This window comes from Meriones unguiculatus, chromosome 1 (assembly GCF_030254825.1).
Source record: "Meriones unguiculatus strain TT.TT164.6M chromosome 1, Bangor_MerUng_6.1, whole genome shotgun sequence".
Taxonomy (NCBI): Eukaryota; Metazoa; Chordata; class Mammalia; order Rodentia; family Muridae; genus Meriones; species Meriones unguiculatus.
The window spans coordinates 2,052,326-2,075,753 of record NC_083349.1 but is presented as its reverse complement, the minus strand read 5'-3'; the positions used below and the strand labels follow the sequence as shown (position 1 = coordinate 2,075,753).

Sequence of the window (23,428 nt, the reverse complement as noted above, 5' to 3'; positions counted from 1 at the left end):
CGCTGCTTTCCTTTAAGACCAGTGTTTGTCGGCTGTTTTGACAGCCAAAGCTCTAGTCCAGAGCTCATGATGCTGCCTCCCTGCCTCCCCGTCTCCGTTTTCATTCATTCTGAGAAACACTACCAGTGTGGCCCCATGCAAAGGCACATGCTTATTCCATATTAACTGATGCTCAGCTCTCTGGCCCCAGATGAGGAAATTCTCAGCTGAAGGTCTTTGACCTGGCAGATCATATCAAAAGTCTAGTTTCTCTTCTGGACTTCTATCTCAAAGCTCCTTCTGTCTGAGGCCAGATCTTGTTGCTCACTCACCAGCCCAGCGCCTTCTTCCGCCTCCCATTTTCTGCTGGACTATAAAGCCAGCAGCAGGGAGGATGAATCCCACATCTATAGCAGAGAGAGCCACTTCCTTATTGGGATCTAAGCTGCAGACAGATTCCCTATTGACTGAAAGAATGGATATCCTATTATGTTCTCTCTGGCCATCATGGCACCAAGCCTGCTTCTGTTGGATAAACTGAATTAGTTAATAATGTCTAGTTATAAATTATAGGAACCCAAAGTTGAACCAGTTTGGACAAAGGACTGTATTATTTATTCATTATTTACATTTTACATATCCATTGTGTGTGTGTGTGATAGCTGCCATGGTGCATGTGTGGAGGTCAGATATTCAGCCTGTAGGAGTTGATCCTCCCTGCTACATGGGACCCAGGTAGGTGGAACTCAGGCTGTCAGGCTTAGCAGCAGGTACGTTTACCCGCTGGGCCATCATGCTAGTCCCAACTCATTGTTTTATTTTATTCTTGTTATGTAGCCCAGACTGGTCTGAACTGTCATCCTCCTGCCTCCACATCCTGAGTGCTGGGCTGTAGGTACTCACCACGATGCCCAAATATAACTGTAATCTTATTGACCTATGTGACCAAACAGTGGCCTAAAGAGACAGGGAGACAAATTGAATGCTGTCCAAGCATTCCCTGCCTTCTCCTCCTTCTAGGAGAAATGACTTGTCCAAATTCTCCACAGGAGACATCACAAGGGGTGATCCCCTATGAAAAGTAATCGACCAGTTCTTGTATACTCATGTTGTTCAGCGTATTTCTGTGCATCATAGAATGGCCACATTGAGCTGTCTAAGCAGCTTTTGGGCACACAGTATCTTGTCATTAGCCGTGGTCAGCACGATGTGCTGTCTCTTCTAACTGATCAGCATTCCCTCAGCCACCGCCTCTGGCCACCACACTACTCTGTTACGGGCTCTGCCCCTAAACAGTTGTTCCCCAGCTGGTGGCCCTGTTTGGTAGGTTGAACCTTTGGGACTGTCCCGTAAGAGTGGGTCCTGGGAATGGGACCTGAGGGTGAGGGCAGCTTCTGGTTCTGATCTGGTAAGATGCAAGAAACGCTGCCCGTGCCTCCTGCCGTGAACCTGGCTGCTCCGGACGCAGCCCCTCCTGCCGTGACGGACCCTGTGAGCTATGAGCCAAAATACACGTCTCCTCCCTTGGGATGCTTCTGCCAGGTATCTGCCGCAGCAGCAGGCACGAAGGCACCACTCGCATGAACCTGACATCTACCGGCAACACATGGACAAGTGACCGAGTAGCCTTTGCCTCTCTGTACCCGAGGAGTTTACTCGTGGCCTCAAGGTCCACCCTGCTGTAAATCCAACATTTCATCCTGGGCCTTCCACCTCTGCTTCATTGCTTCAAATAGTCATCTTCCATAAGGCTGTCAGAAGGCACTCAGTATAGCTTCAGCCTTTTTTATAACTATAATCCAGGGATTCAGAGTTCCAAATTAACAAATCCCGAGGAGATCTGTGATTGGCTTGGTTGCCCATTCATAGCAAATGAAAGCCCAGGAGGGGACTTTGGAGGAATGGTGCCTGTTCAGGCAGTCACCACACCTTTGTACAATGTCACTTAAGAGGAAGTCGCCTTCGATAAAAGCAGTACATGTTTGAGAGTGCTGGCATGCCCCTGAGAGAAAACACATCTCATTCTACACATATGATCATGGGTGGCAATGACTCAGATCTTTCTCATGCACACAGGTCCGTTGAGTAGCTCTGTATTGCCGTTGAGAGGTTTGGTTCAGTCCAGTGGGAACTCGGTGAATGTGGCAAAATCAGAACACAAATGGGTTCTGTCAGGGACCAGGGATAAGGCAGGGACTGTGAAGTGTGTTTGGAGCAGATGGAAATGCCTCAGAGCTGGGTATGTTGAGATTTGCACCACATTGTTAATATGCTAAATGTCACCAATTGTTCAGATTTACGTAGATTTGTGAGATTCAACGATAACTTTAGTAAAAATATTTAAATAAAATCTGACTCAATTTCTTTATGGATCAGGTGGTGACTTATGACTGGTCAAAGTGCTGAGACTAAACGGCTATGAGATCTCAGCCTTGAGCCATTTGGGTCACCATAACAAAATTCTTCTCCATCCACCCTCACCATCAAGGCCCAGGGAGCACCGGGAGAGAGGCCGAGAGAAAACTGTCAGAGGCCTGGGAGGACTGATGCAAAATAATATATAAGCCATTGAGGTCGAGAGCTCACAACCCAAATCAAACCTATTCTAGTATGAGGACCGATGGACACTTGCTGGCCGCTGAATGAGCACCAGTTTCTTCAGCTGTGGTACCTTTCCTAGGCTCCATCACCCACAGTGTATGGGTGCACGGGTGAGATTCAGACAGTTCCAGAAGAGTAAGAAGGAAAGGGAGGAGGAAGGAATTAAATTGGGAGGCTGTGTGGTCCAGGGGATCCAGAAAGAACATGTGTGGGAAACCCCAGAGTGAGGTACCGTCCAGACAGATCATATTCCTGCAAGAAATTATAGATAAACAAAATTGTTTACAGACTGATAAAAGGAATTTAGTCTTAGGATCTCTGTGGATCCATTAAAATGGACAAGTGATTTGACTGAATGTTTTCCAGAAAAGATATACCAGTAACCCGGGACAGGGCCTTGCACACCTGTCACACCCGCACCGAGGAGGGAGGGGCTGCACACCTGTCACCAGCCCTGAGGAGGGAGGGGCTGCACACCTGTCACCAGCCCTGAGGAAATATGTCACCAGTCAAGAGCACCCAGAGGACCCAGGTTCTAGTCTCAGCACTGCATGACGGCTCACAGCCATTTTTAACTCTAGTTCCAGGGAACCTGATGCCCTCTTCCAGCCTCCAAGGGCAGCAGGCATGTATGTGGTACACAGCCACACCAGCAGACAAACATCCATACACGATTGTTAAAGAGTAGGAGCACAAAGACCTTCACAAAAGCATCAGAGTGAAGAAGCATCTAATTTTAGACAGGCATCCAGAATGTATAGCTAACATTTGATGGCAAAAATTTATTTCAACAATTGCCTCAAACAAAATAAATCCTTAAAATAAGTAAACAATAAAATAAATTCATAAAATAAAACGAAAAATTTTAAAGAAGGGCGAAAACAATAAAAACGGTATGTGAACCAACTAATGAATGCCGACATGGCCTCAGGCAATTCTGTTCAGAGGAAGAAATGAAGTGCTGGTCCAGGAAAAAACATGGAAGAACACGAGGAACAGCAGAAGGCAGCACTGTCAGGAGAATCCAGGTACTGGAGAGCTTCCCTGCATGAGAAATGTCGACAGAAAGGGAAGCCTGGAAACAGAAAGTGGGTTGGCTATTGCCAGAGACTGGAGGGAGCAGCAGGCTGGGCAAATAGGTACAGAATTCCTCTGAGCTGTGCAAACTGTTCTGGAGGTTCATCGTGGGGAGGGTTGCACGACCTGGCAAATATACTAAAAACTACTGAATTGCTTTTTGCTGTCTCTTTTGAGCTGGAGTGTCACCACATAGCCCAGGCTGGCCTGGAACTTAACAATCCTATCGCCTCGGGCTCCAAAGTGTATGCATGTGGCTCAGTTTGTGGGAACAGCCCATCATGGCGGGTGGGGGAGTGAGAGCAGGCAGCTGGTTTCCGGCATGTGTGGTCAGCATGCAGAGGGAGAAGAATGCTCTCCCCCTTCTTTCCTTCAGTCCAGATCCTCAGCCCACAGGCAGCCTCCACCCCCACTGGAGGTCTTTCCACTTGAACTAACCTAATTTGGAAATTTTTTCACAGATGAGCGCAGGTACTTGTTTGCATGGTGATTATAATCCTGCCAAGTTAAGAAGCTTACCCATCACAAAGTCCTGCTCCCCGCTCTGGAGAGCTGTCGATTTGAATCCCATTGCTATAAATTTCCCTTTTCCAGGACGCACGTACGTGGACTCCCACAGTGGGGAGCTTCTTTTCAGTCCCCGGGGAATGATGCGCTGGCTAGTAATGCCACATACCTCGATCACCACGCACTTTAAAAAACCTGGAGTTGGACACTAATAACACTTAGTCCAGTGTAACCCTTACTTTATTGAAGGCGATGTGGGTGAGGGAGGCGAGCCTCGCAGTATTTAGGATGAGACTACAGTGAGAGGACCCGTGCCTCCCCTCCGCCGCCGACAGCAGCGAGCCAGCAGACACAGTTGCCGTGGCCGTTCCCATCCTGCTGTGGCACTGACGGCCGCCCCATTGCCAGGAGGGCAGGAGGCCACTGCCCATGCTGGCACCCTTCGCTCTGGCTCTCCCTTTGGGAACGTGGTTTTTCTTCTAGTTTTGAGCTTTTCCTATTTCGGTTACTTTCTGCTACTTGGCAATCTCATTTAGGCATTTCTAGACATCGTGGCCTTAATGGAGCCGTTCAAACCACTCAAGGTTCTCTTTCTTTTTTTTAAATGAAACTAACCTTTTCTGCCCTCTTTTAAGCTCAGGCTGTGTAATTTATTTATTAAGTAAAATTTTGTATGTATGGGTGTATGTATGTATATGAGTTTGTATGTGTATATGTATGTATATGTGTGTATGTATGTATGTATATGAGTTTGTATGTGTATATGTATGTATGTGTGTATGTATGTATGTGTGTATGTATGTATGTATGTATGTGTGTATGTATGTGTTTGTGTGTGTATGTATGTATGTATGTTTGTATGTATGTATGTGTTTGTGTGTGTATGTATGTATGTATGTATGTTTGTATGTATGTATGTGTTTGTGTGTATGTGTGTGTGTATGTATGTGTGTATGTATGTGTGCACATGTGTATATGTATGGATGTGTGTGCATACTTTGCTGAGTGTGTACACAGGTGTGTGGTGCACATACACACGGCGGCTGGAGGACAAACTCTGGGTCACTCCTGGGGGATGCTGTCCACCTCAGCATTGAGACAGGCTCCCTTACTGACGTGAGTGTGCTAAGTGGGCTAGGCTCAGGGCTGCCAGCCCATGGACCTCCTGTCTACGCCTCCCGAGGACTGAGCTCTCAAGTGTGAGCAACCGTGCCGGGCTGTTCTACATTGGTTCTGAGGATCAAACTAGGTCGTGTGCCTTGCAAAGCAAGTTTATTACAGACCAAACCCTCTCCCCAGCTCGGCTCTGCATGGTTGAAGTTGGATTAAGGCGACTTGAGGCTTCTCAGTCAGCTTGAAGAGGCCTCTCTGTGCTGCCTGCAGCTAGGAGGAGCAGGTGCATGTCACAGCCTGCAGCCTGGCAGGGGTGGCCGGCCACCTCGCTGCAGAGGAGATGGGCGAGTTAGTTAAGCGGGACATGGCGGGGTGGGGGGGCTCTGTTACAAACTCTTCCAGCATTCCCCAAAGGTGACGGCCCTGCTGACAGGAGTCTGTCTGTAAATCAAACCCTTCCTGCCCGCTTGTCCACACATTCCTTGAAGTGGGAAGGGCTTCTTTTCATCTCCAAATCCTTGGTAGCCACCCCAGGGCCTACAGCACGCAGGAGGATAGGTGGGGACACAGGGATAGGGGGTAATGTAACCCCAAGACTTAGCCAGCTGCGTGGGAGCGTCGGCTGAACAGTGTGCCTGTCTCAGCTCTGACCAGCCACCATCCTCTCGTGGTCAAAGCACGTTAGGCCATTGTCCAGCCACTACTCCCAGGAAGGCCAGCAGGCAGGGGACACAGGGCAGGAACGTGCTTTTGAAGGAACATCCCTTTACAGTAAGAGTCCCCATTCACCTAGAGCAGTCTGCCATTGACTAATTGGATTTATGGAGCACAGGCCGATTCCTGAGGGGGCTTTCGGCAAACTTTAAATTGCCTCTGGGATTAAGAATAGCTCCCAAACAACTAGAACTCTAAACTTTTCTAGGATTTGTGGTAGGCCCTCTGGAGCACTGGGTAAAGGGCAGAGGGCAGAAAGCATAGAGCACACAGGCTGGGCAGAGCTCCAGTAGGAGTTGGCAAGAGGCCCTTCACTGCGAGTGGGAAGGGGCATCTGGAGAACAGTGCGAGCCCCTCCAGCTCCAGCCGATGATACATTCCTTTCTTTTGCTGTGCCTTCTGACTGGACAGCTATCTCCCAAGACAGACAGACAGACTCCCTGTGTCTTTCAGGCCAACAGACAAGGCTGGCTCAGGCAAGACCAATATAAGCAGTTGAAACTATCCTTTTCCAAGCCAGAGATCTTCCAGCATCCTCCTTGCCTGGAGACCTTCTGCTGGGTGAGCTCCCTTCCCCACCATGGAGGTGCCTGCCCAGTGCACACAGGCAGGGTTCTCCCTGTGGCCAGACCTTCTTCAGGTAGGTGAGAGGAGGAACACAGGTGGGAATCCGAGGAGAGGTGGAATCCATGTTAGAATGTGGCTGTGGCTTCCATGTCTCCGGGTTCTTCAGAAATGAAAAGGAGCATCTTCAGGGCTCTCAGCTGGCGCAGAGATAGGGCATGACGAGGGGCATTGCAGAGGAGCAGCAACAGAAGAAGCTTTCTGCCCAGTACAAGGCAAACTCTCTGTCATCAAGGCTGCCTGACGAAAGAATGAGAGATGTGAGGGATGTCGGTGCTGAAAACAATGGGGAAATGGTTTTTCTGAAAGACTGACACAGTGGAGGAAGAACAGGTAGTTAGGGCAACCCTGCCACAGCCCACCTCACCTGCCACAGGGCTGTTCCTGCCACAGCCCACCTCACCTGCCACAGTGATGTCCCTGCCACAGCTCACCTCACCTGCCACAGCCCACCTCACCTGTCACAGTGCTGCTCCTGCCACAGCTCACACCTTACACACAGCTCTAACGTCTCTGAAAACATCCTTTCTTCAGATATTTCTGATGCCTAACAGTTCATCTCCTCTAATAATTGCATGAGGTAGCTCCAAAATGCATTTGGTTTCTCTTACCCATCTTCCCTAGTGACAGAGGAAAAGCCAAAGACACAGCGTGTGGAGCAAGGCCCCACTCACCCCACTCAGCCACAAGGACAATTTCCTGGAGGAAGGTGTGAGACATTTACTGCTTGGGAATGTCCTAGGACAGTGAGAACGACCAAAGCTTTGTACCTGGACCTTCCTGTCCTCAGTAGACAAATTCTGGCACAAATTGTAGACACAAACACGTGATGAGAGAAAGAGCACGGGGGAGAGTGGAGAGCCACGTGGCCCTGTCCTCGCCTGCGGTCCTCTCACAGCTTCAGTCTCCCTGTTACTATAAAACATTTATTTATTTTTACACACACACACACACACACACACACACACACACACACACACACCATAGTGCCCCTGTAGAGGTCAGGGAACCACTTAAAGGAGCTGATGCTCTCATTCCATCTTTTGGGTCCCAGAAATTGACCTTGGATTGTCCGGCTTGGCTACGGAGCCATCTCTCTGGCCTGTTTCCTAATCTTTACCTTGAGCGGTCAAGGCTTTAGGCTCCCCTAGTGCACAGGTCTGAGGTTCTGCTGTCCCTGCATGTTCTGCATGTGGTTCCTTCTCTCGAGAGGCCTCTGTACGCCTGGGTGGAATTGTCTTCTTGCTTTGGAGAACGTGTTACAACCCTGTAGTGGCTTTACCACAAGGGTCTGAGTTAGAAGCTGCAAACAGCTCCGAAGAAAGCAGCCCCAAAGCACAGGGATCAGGCACAAGGAGTACACAGGAAGGCATAAGAGACACTTGTCCTTCATGGGTGTGGAGCAGACATGGCTGTGCTTCTGTCAGGGCCACCATGCTCAGTCCACCCATTCCCAGTCCTCACCATGCCTAGTCCTCACCATGCCCAGGAGCCCACAGACTATTGAACGCAACCAGGGCCAGCACCCATCAAAATCACGATAATCAAAGACAAGCCAGGCAGCTGGCAACAATTAGAAATTCTGGCTAGACTCTAATGCGCCTGGCCTCTGCCCACCATATTGTCTCTCTGTGGAGCTAAGTTATCATCATTATATTATTGTAAGGGCCCAGAACTGGAGCTAGAACAGTGAGAGAGATGAGGCCAATACTGACAGGACTAAGTGACAGAGAGCAGGAATGGTTCTGGGACAAGCAGGGGTGACCAGAGGAGTCCGTGTCCCTCCCCTCAACGTTCCTCTTTTGTGGTTTTCAAGTAGTCCTGTATGCATAAAGATACACGACCCTTCCTGTGGGCGTGTCGGCTCCACTGGCCGGGCATACCGTGCTCCTCCGTATATCACAGTTGGCTAGGCTTCTCTCAGGGGCTGTTTCTGCTTGAACAAGTGGATCCTGACCTCACAGGGAACCTAATGGTGAATTTCAACCCTTCAACACTGATTTTACATGTGAAAGGGCAAATTTAATATTACGTTAATACACGATATGGCATATCACATGCTGATCCTACTAACAAGTGCTTGCCCTCTTGTTTTCTTGAGAGGGGAAGAGAGCGGGAGAAATGGAAGTGGCCAACCAGTCCACCGTAGCTGAGTTTGTCTTGCTGGGGTTGTCAGATCACCCAAAGCTGGAGAAAACCTTCTTTGTGCTCATCTTGCTGATGTACCTGGTGATCCTGCTGGGCAATGGGGTCCTCATCCTGGTGACCATCCTCGACCCTCACCTGCACACGCCCATGTACTTCTTCCTGGGGAACCTCTCCTTCCTGGACATCTGCTACACCACGTCCTCCATCCCCCTGGTCCTGGATGGTTTTCTCACTCCCAGGAAGACCATCTCCTTCTCTTGGCCTAGAACCAAGAAAAGGTGACTATGAAAATTAAATCTTCTTTGTGTGCAGATGTTTCTCTCTTTCGCCATGGGAGCCACGAAGTGTGTGCTCCTGGGCATGATGGCGTTTGATCGTTATGTGGCCATCTGCAACCCCCTTAGGTACCCCGTGGTCATGAGCAAGGCTGCCTATGTGCCCATGGCTGCCGGCTCCTGAGTGGCTGGAGGTGCCAATTCCTTGGTGCAGATCTCCCTGGCTATACAGCTGCCCTTCTGTGGGGACAATGTCATTAATCACTTCACCTGTGAGATCCTGGCAGTCTTAAAGCTGGCCTGTGCTGACATCTCCATCAATGTCATCAGCATGGGGGTGGCCAATGTGATCTTCCTTGGTGTGCCAGTTCTCTTCATCTTTGTCTCCTACACCTTCATTCTCACCACCATCCTGAGGATCCCCTCAGCTGAGGGCAGGAAGAAGGCCTTCTCCACCTGCTCTGCCCACCTCACTGTGGTGGTCATCTTCTATGGCACCATCCTCTTCATGTATGGGAAGCCCAAGTCCAAGGACCCACTGGGGGCAGACAAGCAGTACCTTGAGGACAAGCTCATCTCCTTATTTTATGGAGTGTTGACCCCCATGTTGAACCCCATCATCTACAGCCTGAGGAACAAGGATGTGAAGATGGCTGTGAAGAATCTGCTGGGTCAGAAATGCTTCATTCAGTGATAGTGAGGAAGTGGGTTATTTCCTAGTTCTGTGCACATCTGGGCTCTACTGGGAATGACCACTTAGCAAGCATAGATTTGCTCAAGGGTCCTAAAGATCAGCTTGGACTGAGTTCTTTTTGAGTGACTGAGGCTGGACCATCAACTCTTTAGAGTAAAGTCTGGCTGTACAAAATGGCCTAGAACCAAGAAAAGGTGACTATGAAAATTAAACCTTCTTTGTGTGCCGACATAATAATCAATAAAAACTTTGTGGAAAATCTACTTCTCTCTTTATCAGTAAAGACTAGTTGGGATATGTGTACTAGTTTTGGTTTTTGTTGTTGTTGTTCACTGTCCTATTGGGAAGACACTTATAAGAAAAACTCACTTTTTATTTTATTTTGATTTACACAGTCTTGCTATGTGGACCCAGCTGGTCTGGAATGCACAGTCCCCTCCAGGTTTAGAATGTGTCCATCACCTCCAAACCCTTCTACAGTCAGGGCCCACCTCCAACCCATGGAACTCCTAAGTAATTTCTAGAAAGTTTTCTCTTCTCTAGAAATTTCAGACAATAGAATATGTATTTATTTTTATGTCTGAGCTTTTTCTTTTCCTCTTTTATGCTTCAGATGTTTATCCAGTGGTAACATATATCAAGAAAAGGGGGTCATGAATGCAAGAGGGGAGGAAAGGAGGAGTTGGAGGGTGGAGAGGGAGATATGATGCAAATACAGTATACTCGGTTTTTAATGAAATTCTCAAATATTAAAAATCTTTGATACTTCTAAAACAGAGTTCAAATGGAATGTTAAAGTTTTAAATATATGCCAGAATTTATGACCTAAATTTTCACCTTACATTGTTAGAAAAATAAATAAATATAATGTAGGAAAAAGAAAATTATAACATGAACAAATATAATGAAATGGAAAAACAGCAATGAAAACATTAACAAGCTCAAAGAGATAGTATAGATGACAACAAAGTTGATAAATCCTCAGCAGGACTCAAATTGCGATAGAAAGAGGGTAGATGGACAGAAAGACAGATGACTGATAGAAAGTATGTGAACTATCCAAATCAAGAGTGAAAGAAGGGTCACTGGCTTACAGATATCAAAATGATAAAAATAAAAGAATGTTATACATTACAGAAAAGAATTTGACGATTTAAATGACATGCACAAGTTCTCTGAAAAATAGTTTACAAAACCATTAAAAGAGGATATAGGAAATTTAAACAACTCTATGCCTATTAAACTAGTTGAATTTATTATTAAAACAAAGCCACAAAGTAAGCTGCAGGCTTAGGTTGTCTTTCTAGTGTGCTAGTACCATCATTGTCATTACTGGCAGGAGCCTGCGCTGGAGCCCAGGATGACCTCAGACTTCCAAGAGCTGAGACTATAGAAATGTGCCAGACAGGGTGACTTGTACCAATCACTTCAGGAAGAAATAATCCAAACTCAAGACAGAAGATGAAGATAAGAACAGAAGAGGCTGGACCAGACCTGAACTGTTACAAAAACTTAGAAATAAATATATTAAGTTCAGTTAGACTTTTAAAAGATCTATGTACGCACACACATGTGTGTGCACACACAGAAACACATGCATGTACCATTTTTCTTTTTCTATTTGGTTTGTTTTTGGGTTTTGAGACAAGATTCTATCCAAACACTTCAGAGGACACATTCTTCTCAAACTCCGAGAAACTTTCTCTAAAACAGATCATATTTTATGGTCCATTTGGAAGTCTATATGGTCACAAAGGAAGTCTTAATAGGTACAGGAAAACTGAACTTCTAATATTCTACGTGACTATTATGGGTTAAAGCTAGAGCTCAACAGAAAAAATTCCACAAGCTCACAGATTAAAGAATACTCTGTGAATAATGAAGAGATTACTGAAAAAAATCAAGAAGGAAAACATTTATGAATCCTAGATTGGAATGACAGGGAAGACACAGCATCTCAAAGCCTATGAGATACAATGAAAGAGATGCTGAGAAATGTTCATAGCAGAAGGGCATATCATAGAGGTCTCAGGTTAATAACTAAATACTGCGCTACAGGGACTTTGCAAGACGAAAATAAATCAAACACAGCAGCATCAGGCTGTAAACAAATAATACTGTTTTGGAATTAATATTCTATTAATAATAAGCTGGTTATTAATACAGTGGCAGTTATTCCTTAACTGATATTTTATACATAAAAGACACAGAAACTTGCTAGATTTTTAATGAGCCCTAATGCACTGTGCCTGGGCAAATGTTTGCCCTCTAAGCCATCCTGTCTGCTTCCCATCCCAAACCCCCAAGACCTGCACGTGTTCCACTTGGGCTGTCCCTGCCTCGTCAGGCCTGTCCTCAGAGCAAACTGCTCCAGTTCTCTTCTTTCTCCTTTCTCTCTCCTCTTTGTGGTCTCTCTCCCTCAAGAGCCCGTGACCTTGGATCTGCCTACCTCTCTCCTGGTAAAAAAGGTACTAGGCAACTTTATTTGCCACTCAGGGACAATTTGGAAGGCAAAGTTTACACCATGTCATATTGGATATGTGAGAATTTGCCCGTAAGGATCTTGGGGACAAGTAATTAACATTAATACATAGAGCTCCAGATCAACCCCAATGTTTTGTCAGGCTAGAAAGTAACAAAATAGAAATAGTCAGTGAAAAAGCGTGTTCTTTAGACAAATTAACCAAAAGAGAGAGAAGATCAAATTCATAAAGCTGGAGATGAAAGGGGACTCATTACAACAGGTACGACCAAGGTTCAGAAGAGCCTAAGGACATACCTTAAAACCTGAGAAGTCTAAAAGAAATGGATAAATTTCTGGATGCGTATGACCTAACAACATTAAATCATAATGAGATAACTAAGTTAAATATATTTTTAACAAAAAAAAAATGAGAAGGAAATAGAAATTTTATATAGGGGGATGCAAAATGAATAAAGTGTAATTGAGGAAAAATTTAAAAAAAAGGGGGGGAAATAATTTAAGAACCTTAAATGACTTTCAAAAGTGGAGCAAAACATGGAGTTAGTCAATTTACATGGAGCATGTCTCGCCCCTGGGGGCAATGGTCTCCTGAACCTACTCAGACCTCGGACTCCACCACTGCTAGTTCTAGAACTGATGCAAGATGTTTCAACGAGGGGGTTAAGGCTTCTCATAATATTTCCTATAAGCCCACACCTGTTTGTTTATATCCCCCATTTTTATTCATTATTAGCCAGATAGAGCCAAGTAATTGTGGTGATGATACTTGCTTGCTTTTTTGCCCAATGCTGGAATGCTAGTGAATTTAGGTATGCCCTGGTTACTCGCATGCCTCGCTGGGTGCCTGTGCCCATTGATGCCCCTCACACTATGACTCTCTTCAGACAGAAAAGGGATCTTGGAACTATAGCCGCCACTGTTACTGCGATCTCATTGGCGGCTATTGGAGCTACCACCGTGGCATTAGCCATGAGTCATACTGTGCAGACTGCTCAGACCCTGAATAATCTTTTAGCCAATGTAGCTCATGCCTTAGATGTACAAAAAGGAATTAATGCTCAACTAAAAGGAGGCTTGATGGTGTTCAATCAGAGGATTGACCTCATGCAGGAGCAAATTGATACCCTATGGCAAATGGCTCAACTGGGCTGTCAATGAAAGTATGCTGGACTTTGTGTCACTAGCATACAACATGAGAATTTTTCCTGTGCTGCAAATCTGTCTAAACAATTGTCTAGCTATATTTTAGGTAATTGGACTGGAGAATTCGATACTACGATGGAGCAGCTGAGAGTGGCCATTATCACAGTAAATTCTACCAGAGTGGACGCAGGACTAGCCACAGGATTATCACCATGGATTGCTGCAGCCATGAATCATCTGAAGGAATGGGCGGGCATGGGAGCGTTAGCAGGCCTTCTGGTGTTGGTCTCCTTGGTTTGCCTGTGGTGTATATGCAAGATTAGAGTCTCACAACAGCGTAATGCAGCCATGACCATTCAGGCCTTTACAGCCATTGAAGCAGGACAGTCTCCCCAAGCATGGTTGGCTACCATAAAAAGCTAAAATGTTACGCTCAGGATGCGAGGCTAAGCACTGCACTCAGGGTCAGCTGCTTTCGACCCAGAGAAGAGCAAGTCTGATTGCATGCGGGTTGATGCCCCAGGTCCCGCCTCTGAGAAAAAGGTATCGGACGGGTCTGATGCTCTTTGGGTGGATGACACCTAAATGAACATCAGTACAAAGTCCCAATTTATTTCTAATATCAGAGATCAGACCTCTACTCTTGCCTGATGCGTCTAAAACAAAAAGGGGGAACTGTAGAGAGCTGTGTAATGCCGCGCCTTAAAGATGGAGCTGGTTTCCGCCTTCCACCTTCCCGATGGTGAGTGCTCTCTGTCACAAACAACTCCACATTTGGCTAAGGCTGAGGATCTGGCTTGCTTCCATGTATGTGGACCTATCTGCATTGCCCACATGGCACGCTGGGGTTGGCTACCCAGAGGCTATTTAAGCTGTGGGCTGGCTTTCCCCAGCGTCTGATGATTGTTCAAGGTTCCTGAATAAACTGCATTGAAAAAAAAAAAAGAAATAGAAATTTTAAATCTCAAATGAAAAACCTCAAATGAATTCACAAACAGATGTTTGCAGACCTTCATTTGATTTGTTTTGTTTCCTTCCTCCTTTCTTTCTTTTCATTATTATTATTTTTTTAATTTACTTTATTTACTTTGTATCCCCCCTCTAGTTCCCTCCCTCTTCCCCTCCCAATCCCTCCCTTCCTCCTCCTTCTCCACACATGTCCCTCCCCAAGTCCACTGGTAGGGGAAGGTTTCTTTTTCTTCCTTCTGATCCTAGTCTGTTAGGTCTCATCAGGAGTGGCTGCATCGTCTTCCTCTGTGGACTGGTAAGGCTACTCCCCCTCAGGGGGTGGTGATCAAAGAGCAGGCCAATCAGTTTATGTAAGAGGCTGTCCCTCTTCCCATTACTATGGAACCCAATTGGACACTGAACTGCCATGTGCTACATCTGTGCAGGTGTTCTAGGTTATCTCCATGCATGGCACTTGGTTGGAGTATGAGTCTCAGAAAAGACCCGTGTGTTCAAATTTTTCGGTTCTGTTGCTCTCCTTGTGGAGCTCCTGTCCTCTCCATATCTTACTATTATTTCCCACTTCTTTAATAAGACTCCCTGAATTCTGCCCAAAGTTTGGCCATAATATCAACATCTGCTTTGATAGTCTGCAGGGCAGAGCCTTTCAAAGGCCCTCTGTGGGAGGCTCCTAACTTGTTTCCTGTTTTCTTCTTCTTCTGGTGTCCATCCTCTTTGCCTTTCAGAGTGGGGATTGAGCATTTTAGCCAGAGTCCTCCCTCTTGATTAGTTTCTTTAGATATACAGATTTTAGTAGGTTTATCCTATGTTATATGTCTATATGAGTGAGTATATACCGTGTGTGTCTTTCTGCTTCTGGGATAGCTCACTCAGGATGATCCTTCCCAGATCCCACCATTTACCTGCAAATTTCATGATTTCCTTGTTTTTCATTCTGAGTAATATTCCATTGTGTAGATGTACCACAATTTCTGTATCCATTCTTCAGTTGAGGGGCATCTGGGTTGTTTCCAGCTTCTGGCTATTACAAATAAAGCTGCTACAAACATGGTTGAGCAAATGTCCTCATGTGTACCTGAGCCTCTTTTGGATATATGCCTAGGAGTGGTATGCCTAGGAGCTGAATCTTGAGGAAGCAGTATTCCTTGATGTCTGAGAAAGTGCCAGATTGATTTCCAGAGTGGTGGTACCAGTTTACATTCCCACCAGCAGTGGAGGAGGGTTCCCCTTTCTCCACAACCTCTCCAGCATGTGTTGTCACTAGACGTTTTGATGTGTTGTCACTTGGCCATTCTGATGGATGTAAGGTGAAATCTCAGGGTTGTTTTGATTTTCATTTCCCTGATGGCTAATGAGGTTGAGCATTTCTTTAAGTGTTTTTCTGCCATTTGATATTCCTTTCTTGAGAATTCTCTGTTTAGCTCTGTTCCCCATTTTTTAATTGGATTACTTGCTTTGCTGCTTTTCAACTTCTTTAGTTCTTTATATATACTGGATATTAGCCCTCTGTCAGATAAATGGTTAGTGAAGATTCTTTCCCAATCTGTAGGTAGTCGTTTTGTTTTGAGGATGGTGTCTTTCCCTTTACAGAAGCTTTTCAGTTTCATGAGGTCCTATCTATTGATTGTTGATCTTAGAGCCTGTGCTGTTGGTGTTCTGTTCAGGAACTTGTCTCCTGTACCAATGAGTTCTAGGGTCTTCCCCTCTTTTTCTTCTAACCGATTTAATGTGTCTGATTTTATGTTGAGGTCTTTGATCCACTTGGACTTTAGTTTTGTGCAGGGTGATAAGCATGGATCTATTTGCATTTTTCTACATGTAGATATCGAGTTAGACCAGCACCATTTGTTGAAGATGCTATTTTTTTCCATTGTATGGTTTTGGCATCTTTGTCAAAGATCAGGTGTCCATAAGTGTGTGGATTTATTTCTGGGTCTTCTGTTCAGTTCCATTGTTCCACCATCCTGTTTCTAGCCAAGTACCATGCAGTTTTTAAAACTGTTGCTCTGTCGTACAGCTTGATATCAGGGATGGAGATACCTCCAGAAGATCTTTTATTGTAGAGGATTGTTTTAGCAATTCTGGGTTTCTTGTTATTCTATATGAAGTTGAAAATTTTTCTTTCCAGGTCTGTAAAGAATTGTGTTGGTGATTTGTTGGGCATTGCATTAAATCTGTAGATTGCTTTTGGTAAGATGGCCACTTTTACTATGTTAATCCTGCCAAGCCATGAGCATGGGTGATCTTTCCATCTTCTGATATCTTCTTCTAATTCTTTCTTCAGAGACTTGAAATTTTTTTCATAGAAGTCCGTGACTTGCTTAGTTAGGGTTACACCAATGTACTTTATGTCTTTTGTGGCTATTCTGAAGGGTGTTGTTTCCTCAATTTCTTTCTCAGCCCTTTTCTCTTTTGTATACAGGAGGGCTACTGATTTTTTTTTTTTTAGTTAATTTTGTAACCTGCCGCTTTGCTGAAGTTGTTTATCAGCTGTAGAAGTTCCCTGGTAGAATTTTTGGGGTCACTCATGTATACTATCATATCATCTGCAAATAGTGATACTTTGACTTCTTCCTTTTCAATTTGTATCCCCTTTATTTCCTTCAATTGTCTTATTGCTGTAGCAAGGACTTCCAGAACTTGAAGAGATATGGAGAGAGTGGGCAGCCCTGCCTTGTCCCTGAAATCAGGGGGATTGCTTTCAGTTTCTCTTCATTTAGTTTGATGTTGGCTATAGGCTTGCTGTATATTGCCTGTACTATGTTTAGATGCCACGGACTGACCCAGCCGGGTCCCACAACTGCAGGAGAATCAGGGTTTTTGGATATCAGGAAGGCACGGTTTCAGGGAATGATAGTCAGAGACGACACCATAATACTTTTGACTCTGCTGAAATTTATTTTTATTTTTTAATTTTAATTTTCTTATTAGTTACATTTTGTTAATTCTGTATCCCAGCTGTATCCCGCTCTGCTGCAATTTTACTGAAGTCAGGCTAATAATTTTATAGTAATTACATAGGGGAACACCTTAAAGTTGGCATACTTTCCAGAACACTCAGACTTTTACCAAGAATACAAAGTTTACATTTTAGCATAGGGCAGTGCCCACAAGAGATCTTGGCCTGAAAACTTTTGATCAAAGCAGAGAAAGGAAAAGAAACCTCAAACTGCAGTTTCATTATTGCTAACCAATGAAGAGGAAAGTCAGGAGCTAAGTCAGATATCTGCCAAAATCTTTCTTTGTGTCAAAATCCAAATACACCTTTGTTAACCATCCTCCCATATGTCTTGCTAAAAATTGATGATCCTCCTTAGAGATAGACGCCAAGGGGAACAGGCTCGAGCCAGCTGTACTTTCCCATGCTCTCTTTCCCTAAAGAGGAGTCCACTATTTCTTTTTCTATTCTTGTAATGCTTCCTGACACTGAATCTGATTCATTACTTCTCTTAAGATTATTTTTCTTTTATTCTATTCTTGTTTAAGCTTTTAGTAGTGTATCAAAGATATGTTTTCTTGAATAGTTAATTGTGCTGTTTCAAGAATCGTAGAGAAAGATCAAAAGGCTCATAAATCTAACCCCACAACCGCAACCGAGAAAGCGTAGAAATCTCAGAATACATCTTTTTGGCTTAGGTGGCCGGAGGGACACATTGCTAATGACCTCCAGGGAGCGTATTCCTGAAGAAAATGTATCTCCTGTCTAGTAGTACAACCTATTGATATGCTACACTGACGATGCTGGAGTGGGAGTAGCATTTACATATGTGCTTTGTTTCCCTGATCTCTCCAATACTTTAAACATGAATAGATGTTGGATTTTGTCAAATGCTTTTTCAGCATCTAAGGAGTTTATTATGTGTTTTTTTTTCTTTCAGTTTGTTAATATGGTGGATCACATTGATGGAGTTCCGTATATTGAACCACCCCTGCATACCTTGGATGAAGCCTACTTGGTCTTAGTGGATGATATCTTTGATGTGTTCTTGTATTCGATTTGCAAGTATTTTGTTGAGTATTTTTGCATCACTGTTCATAAGGGAGATTGGCCTGAAATTCTCTTTGTTGCATCTTTGTGAGGTTTAGGTACCAAGGTGACTGTGGCTTCATAGAAAGAGTTTGGTAGTGTTCCTTTTGTTTCTATTTTGTGAAATAGTTTGAAGAGAATTGGAGTTAGCTCTTCTTTGAAGGTCTGGTAGAATTCTGCGCTGATAACATCTGTTCCTGAGCTTTTGTTGGATGGGAGACTTTTGATGACCACTTCTATTTTCTTAATGAATATAGGACTATTTAGTTGATTTACCTGTTCTTGATTCAGCTTTGGTAAGTGGAATCGATCAAGAAAATTGTCCATTTCATTTAGATTTTCAAATTTTGTGGCATATAGACCTTTGAAGTAAGTCCTAACAATTGTTTCGGTTTCCTCAGTGTCTGTTGTTATGTGTTCTTGTATTCGATTTGCAAGTATTTTGTTGAGTATTTTTGCATCACTGTTCATTTTTTCATTTCTGATTTTGTTGATTTGGATAGTGTCTCTTTGCTGTTCAGTTAGTTTGGCTAAGGGTTTGTCTATCTTGTTGATTTTCTCAAAGAACCAGCTCTTGGTTTCATTGATTCTTTGAATTGTTTTATTTGTTTCCAATTTATTGATTTCAGCCCTGAGTTTGATTATTTCCAGTCGTCTACTCCTCTTTGGTGTGTCTGCTTCTTTTTTTTCTAAGGCTTTTAGGTGAGCCATTAAGTCGCTGGAATGAGAGGTTTCGAATTTCTTCTTGAAGACACTTAGTGCTATGAACTTTCTTCTTAGCACTGCTTTCATTGTGTCCCACAAGTTTGGGCATGTTGTGCCTTCATTTTCATTGTATTCTAGGAATACTTTAATTTCTTTCTTTATTTCTTCCCTGAGCCAACTGTCATTGAGTAGCAAGTTGTTTAATTTCCATGTGTGTGTAGGCTTTTTGTTATTTCTGTTGTCGTTGAGATCCAGCTTTATCCCATGGTGATCAGATAGGATACGTGAGATTATTTCAATCTTTTTGTATCGGTTGAGACTCGTTTTGTGACCAACTATTTTGGAGAATGTTCTATGAGGTGCTGAGAAGAAGGTAAATTTTTTTTGTGTTTGGGTGAAAGGTTCTGTAGACATCTGTTAGGTCCGTTTGATTCATGACCTTTGTTAGAGTCATTGTTTCTTTGTTTAACTTCTGGTTTGTTGACCTGTCCTTTGTTGAGAGTGGGGTGTTGAAGTCTCCCACTATTAATGTGTGAGGATTTATGTGTGGTTTCAGTTTTATTAATGTTTCTTTTACAAATGTGAGTGCTCTTGTGTTTGGGGCATATATGTTCAGAAGTGTGGTGTCTTCTTGGTGGAGTTTTCCTTTGATGAGTATGAAATGACCTTCCCCATCTCTTTTGATTAATTTTGGTTGAAAGTCTATTTTATCAGATATTAGAATGGCTACTCCTGCTTGCTTCTTGGGTCCATTGGAAAACCGTCTTCCAGCCCTTTACTCTCAGGTAATGTCTATCTTTGTGACATAGGTGTGTTTCTTGTATGCAACAGATTGTTGGGTCTTGTTTACGTATCCATTCTGTTAGTCTGTGTCTTTTTATTGGAGAGTTGAGTCCATTGATGTTAAGGGAGATTAATGACCAGTGACCGTTAGATGCTTTGATTTTGCTGTTGGCTATGGTAGTGTGTTTGCGTGTTTGGCTACTTTTGGTTTTGCTATAGTGAGGTGATTTGTTTCCTGTGTTTTCCTGAGTGTCGGTAGTTTTCCTGGGTTCTATTTTTCCTTCTAGTCTCTTCTGTAATGCTGGATTTGTGGGTAGGTTTTGTTTGAATTTGTTTTTGTCATTGAATATCTTGTTTTCTCCATCTATGATGACTGAGAGTTTTGCTGGATATAATAGCCTGGGCTGACATCTGTGTTCTCTTAGGGTCTGCATTATATCAGTCCAGGCCCTTCTTGTTTTCATAGTCTCTGTTGAGAAGTCAGATGTGATTCTGATGGGTTTGCAATTATATGTTACTTGGCCTTTTCCCCTTACAGCTTTCAGTATTTCTTCTTTGTTCTGTATACTTACTGTTTTGATTATTATGTGGTAGGAGGATTTTCTTTTCTGGTCTAATTTATTAGGTGTTCTGTAAGCCTCCTCTAATCTTATAGGCCTCTCCTTTAAGTTGGGGAAATTTTCTTCTATGATTTTCTTGAAGATATTTTCTGGGCCTTGGAGGAGGGAATCTCCTTTTTCCTCTATTCCTATTATTCTTAGGTTTTGTCTTTTCATATTGTCTTGGATTTCTTGGATGATCTGTGTCAGGAATTTTTTGGATTTAACATTTTCTTTGATGGATACATGGATTTCTTCCATTGTATCTTCTACACCTGATATTCTTTCTTCCATCTCTTGTAGTCTGTTGGTTATGCTTACCTCTGTAGTTCCTGTTTTCTTCCCTAAATTCTTCCTCTCCATGATTTACACCATTTGTGTTTTCTTTAATTTTTCCAATTCTATCATCCGATCTTGAGTTGTTTTGTTTATTTCCTTCACCTGTCTGATTGTACTCTCCTGTTTTTCTTTTAGTTCCTTCAACTCTGTTTCTTTTCTTTCTTTCAGTGATTTAATTATTTCTTCTCTGAAGGCCACAAACTGTTTGGCTGCATCTTCCTGTATTTCTTCACAGATGGCCATAATCTGCTTCTCTTTAACTTTCTCCATTTCTTTATGGATAGTCATGATCTGTTTGATTTTATCTTCCTTTAATTTTTCATGTATTTTATTTGTTTCCCTTCTTATCCTCTTCAGCAGCATAGATGTAAGGTCATCTTCTTGAATTTCAGTTATGCTGGGGTGTCCAGGGCTGCTTGCCCCTGGATGGCTGGGTTCTGGAGATGCCATATTGCTCTGTCTTTTGTTGGTTGAGCTTTTATGCTGACCTCTACCCATTGGGTTCTTTTAGGTGTTGGCTGTTAGTTTCTGGTGCTTCCTGGAATCCTGAGGTAGGGTGAATCCCCTTGGCAGGAAGATGATTTTTCTTGAAGGAGAAAAATCTCTGCTTTTTGGGTATGGTCACTATATGGCCAATGTTTCTCAGGAATTGCCACTGCTCACCTCAGGCGTATAGACCTGAGTAGTAGCTGTGGTCTTTGTTAGTCATGGGGGCTGTCCTCTCACATGTAGAAGTCCTCAAGACAGCTGCCCTGCTGCTGAGTTTCTTGTTCTGAATTTAGTGAGCTGCTGCTGTTGTTATACTGTTTTCCAGGTACACTCTTCTTGAAGAAATTGCTGATTCACTAGCTGTGGGGTTTTCTCCCAACAGGGAAACTCAGTCCAGTACCCTCGGGCATACAGTTCTGTCTGGGAAGGTGAGAGGAGTGCCCAGCAAGTCTCTGGGCCAGAGCCTGATTGCTCTGCTCTGAGCTGGGAGACTGTGTGCCCAAGTTTGAGATGGCGGCTGAGGGTGCCGCTCTGGTCTGCAGGCTGTGAACCCTGATCTGGGATGGCGGCCGTGGGCACTGTTGTGGTCCGGAGGAGTTGCACTCTGATCTGGGCTGGCCTTCTGGGCCAGAGGATGTGTGTCCCAGTCCTGGATGGTGGCTGAAGGTGCTGCAGGAGGCAGTGTGGCCTGATCTTGGGTGCAGGTCCCCAGGACCTTTACCAGATACTGCCTGGGTAACCTGAGGTCGGTCACAATTATTTTCCACACCGTAGCTTTTCCTCTGACTTGGCAATCACAAAATGCTGGTGTTTAGGTCCCTAAGTACAGTCTCCTGATCGCTGTGCAAACCAGTGCTTTCCTGTTCCTCAGACACAGTGTTCTCCTGCAGCCGCCATCTTGTTGTTCTCTCTATTATTATTGTTATTGGAGATAGGGTCTCACTATATAGTTTTGGCTGGCCTGTAACCCCTTGCCTTTGCCTCCTGAATGCTAAGATTAAAGGTGTGCACCACACACCTGGTCCTCATGACAATTAAAGAACTACAATCAATGCTTCTCAGATTATTCCTTAAAATAAAAAAGAGAGCACTTTCTGACTCAGTCTATGAAGCCAGCACTACTCTGTTATCAAAAAATGGACAAAGACACAGAGGGGGAAAAATGACATTGACTATCAATCTGTCTGGTGAACATAGATACAGAAATTCTTCCAAGCTGAATTCAGGGACACATGAAGAATGTCATTCAACATGGACTTCACTCCAAAGGTGCAAGGGTAGTTCAACATGCACAAAGAAATACCCATCATACATCACATAAACTGACTTGATGAGAGAAATTATATAGTCATTTCAGTAGGTAGAGAAAGGGCCTTTAACAAAACCCAGCATCTATTCATGAGGAAATCCTTGCAGAGACTGTGAGTGGAGGAAACATAAGGAAAGACAGAGATGACAAACCTACAGTCAACATCGTGCTAAATGGAAAAAAAAAGAGCTCAAGCATTTCTGCTAGGATCAGAAACAATGTAAGCATGTCCACCCTCTCCACTACACTTCCGTGTAGGGCATGAAGTCGCCCTTACAGCAACAAAATAGGAGAAAGAAACTAAAGTGATACAAACAAGAAAGGCAGGATCAAAACATCTTCATCTGCGGAGGATGTAATTATATACATAAGAGACCCTTTTGTGGGCCATCAAGATTGCTCCATGAGTAAAGCTGCCTGCTTCCAAGCTTGATGACTTGAATTCGGCCCCTGGGGCCCACATGGTGGAGGAAAAAACTAGCTCTTTCAAGTTTTCCTCTGACCTCTATGTGCCTGAGTGGCACATGAGTGCTCATTCATGTATACCTAAAGTAAATATGTATAATTTTAAAATAACTAAACAGAGACCCTTAACACTGCCCTAGAAAACCCTTAGAGCTGTCATAAAACATTCAGCAAAGTGGCAAGATACAAAACTAGCCTACATGCCAATGAGAAACAGACCGAGAAAGAAATCAGGGAAACAAGTCCATTTCCAATCACCTAAAAAATATACCATAAAAGAAACCTAACCAAGGAAGTGAACAAATAAAAGTTAACAATGAAAACTGTAAAACACGACAGAAGGAGACACTTAGAAAGATGACACCAAAAGACACAAAGACTGC

At 43.9% G+C, this 23,428-nt stretch overlaps 1 pseudogene; it reads left to right on the top strand.

The window, feature by feature from the left end:
* The first annotated feature begins 8,736 nt into the window (after window positions 1-8,736).
* LOC132655251 (olfactory receptor 13C7-like) lies at window positions 8,737-9,732 on the top strand (annotated as a pseudogene).
* The last annotated feature ends 13,696 nt before the right edge of the window (window positions 9,733-23,428 follow it).